Consider the following 3,093-nt stretch of genomic DNA (forward strand, 5'->3'; position numbering starts at 1 on the left):
AAATATGTCATCATGTCCTCTCCATAGAAATATATAAAACTAAAATTGGATTATTGCCTGTATATACTTAGGACATTTGAAATAATTTTGTGTGTTGTATTTCAGTGTTGTATAATATGAAGTGGGTATTCTTTATTTTTCTAACATATTTTTTTAGTACTGAGGAAAGACTATTATTTAGTAAATGACAAATTTCAAATATCTTAGACTATATTGTTTTCTGGTACAATTGTGATAGAGAACAATATTACAGGTAACACCACTTAAAAATAAGTCTATGGCCAATTACTCATATTTCAAGATCAAGGTTAAAAAATGACCCCATATTTGGAAGGATTCTTGACCCCAGCTAATCCTGAAAAAACAAATACACCAATATCCTCTGAAATATTTTAAAATATTAAAAATTCTGATTCTTAAAAAAATCTAAAAGAGTTATTTAAATTGGTTTCTCATATTTTTTTCTTTACACTCTTTAAGAATGTGTGATTCTGCTGTTATTTTGTTTTTGCTTTTGTAAGGTAATCTGACATTAAACAGTTTGTTTCTGTCCTCTATTCAAATGACAGGCTTTTTTTTTTTTCTTCCACTGATGTTTGAAATAATTTTCTAAAGTCTAGGACTTCTCAGTAGATTATTTCTTGAATACTTTTCTGAGGAATAAATAAATCTTAAAATTCAAATTCTGAATTACACATATTTCAGGAAATGCGTGTTAAGTATAATTTTAATTATTACACAGATATCAATCATTGAAATACTTTAACTCTTTATATTACTTTGAAAAATCAAGCGATTTCTTCTCCAACCCTTTTTTGTTTTTAATAATATGCTTTTTTCAGATTTTCAAAAAGCATTATGATTTTTTTAATTTTCATATGCAACATATTCATATCAGTGTCACACTCTGTCCATGCAGTTTTCATAACAATAAACCAATCTTGCCTCTTCCTTTCACTTCATATCCTTTCTATAATCCACTAAACACAATTAGTTCTGTCCATATGCACATGTGTATTGGGTGATCCAACAGGACATCGATACCCTGCCAATGACAGCCTGCTCTCAAAACATCCATTGACAGATCACCTCCTTAGTTAGGGGTCAGATTTTCAGAATAACTTTCCTTGTCCCTGATGGAATTTTTAACTCTCTTTATTTTGGAGATGTTTTCTATGATTCATCGCAGATGCTCTAAGTCCATGTGTGTAACAACCATGTCATAACCAGACATTGGGCATTCATCACACTTGTACAATTCTTCTATTCTTTTCTTTCCTTGCACTTTCCTTTCTGCAGAGTTTTCTGATACTGGGAAAAGAGGATGATTTTGGTGTTTCATATATAGCTGAATACACAGCCATTAATTTTTATAATTTTGAAAAATTATGAGTCTTTGCATTACACTACCATCTTGTTATCTCTTATAAATATTGAAAACAACAAAAATCTTTAGATAAAAGCATATATATTTAGAAATAAGTTAGACAAAGTGAACATTAAGAAAACAACATTGATAAATTCTCCTTTGGGAACTCTGGATTTCTTTTTGTTTTAATTATTTATTTGAGAAAAAGAAAAAAAAATGTTTCAGCCACCTCCCAGACTCCCATTTCCCTCCTCCTCCTCCCACCCTTCTCCCCCTCCGCCCACTCTTCTCCCCCTCCCTGTCCAGTCCAAAGAGCAGTCAGGGTTCCCTGCCCTGTGGAAAGTCCAAGGTCCTCCCCCCTCGGCCCATGTCTAGGAAGGTGAACATCCAGACTACCTAGGCGGCTCCCACAAAGTCAGAACATGAAGTAGGATCAAAACCCAGTGCCATTGTCCTTGGCTTCTCATCAGCCCTCATTGTTCGCCATGCTCAGAGAGTCCAGTTTTATCCCATGCTTTTTCAGTCACAGTCCAGCTGGCCTTGGTGAGCTCCCAATAGATCAGCTCCACTGTCTCAGTGGGTAGGTGCTCCTCTCGTGGTCCCGAATTCTTTGCTCATGTTCTCCCTCCTTCTGCTCCTCATCGGGACCTTGGGAGCTCAGTCCAGTGCTCCAGTGTGGGTCTCTGTCTCTATCTCCATCCATCATCAGATGAAGGTTCTATGGAGATATGCAAGATATTTGTCAGTATGGCTATAGGATAGGGTCATTTCAGGTTCCTTATCCTCAGCTGCCCATGGAACTAAGTGGCAATATCGACTTGGGCTCCTGGGAGCCACTCTAGGTTCAAGTCTCTTGCCAACCCTAAGGGGGCTCCCTTAACTAAGATTTGTGCTTCCCTGCTCCCCTATCCAACCTACCTTTATCCCAATCATCCTGTTTCCACAAGTTCCCCCCATCCTCCCCTTCTCCCTTTTCTCTCCCCATCTCCCCTTACCCCCATCCCACCCCACCCCCAAGATCCCAATTTTTTCCCCGGCAATTTTGTCTACTTCCCATAGCCAGGAGGATAACTCTATGTTTTTCTTTGGGTTCACCTTCTTATTTAGCTTCTTTAGGATCACAAATAATAGACTCTGTGAGCTTTATTTATGGCTAAAAATCAATTATGAGTGAGTACATCTCATGTTCATCTTTTTCAGTATGTGTCACCTCATTCAGGATAGTGTTTTCTATTTCCATTCATTTACATGCAAAGTTCGAGAAGTCATTGTTTTTTTTTACCGCAGAGTAGTACTCTAATGTGTATATATTCCACACTTTCTTCATCCATTCTTCCATAGAAGGACATCAAGGGTGTTTCCAGGTTCTGGCTATTACAAACAATGCTGCTATGAACATAGTTGAACAAATGCCCTTGTCATATGATCGGGCATCTCTTGGGTATATTCCCAAGAGTGGAATTGCTGGGTCCAGGGGTAGGTTTATCCCAAATTTCATGAGAAACCGCCATACTGATTTCCAAAGTGGTTGTACAAGTTTGCATTTCCGCCAGCAATGGATGAGGGTACCCCTTCCTCCACAACCTCTCCAGTAAAGGCTATCATTGGTGTTTTTGACTTTAGCCATTCTGACAGGTGTTAGATGATATCTCAAAGTTGTTTTGATTTGCATTTCCCTGATCGCTAAGAAGGTAGAGCATGACCTTAGGTGTCTTTTGGCCATT

Source organism: Microtus oregoni, unplaced genomic scaffold (assembly GCF_018167655.1).
Source record: "Microtus oregoni isolate MIOR12 unplaced genomic scaffold, Mior012 000003F_ref0000135, whole genome shotgun sequence".
NCBI classification, from domain to species: domain Eukaryota; kingdom Metazoa; phylum Chordata; class Mammalia; order Rodentia; family Cricetidae; genus Microtus; species Microtus oregoni.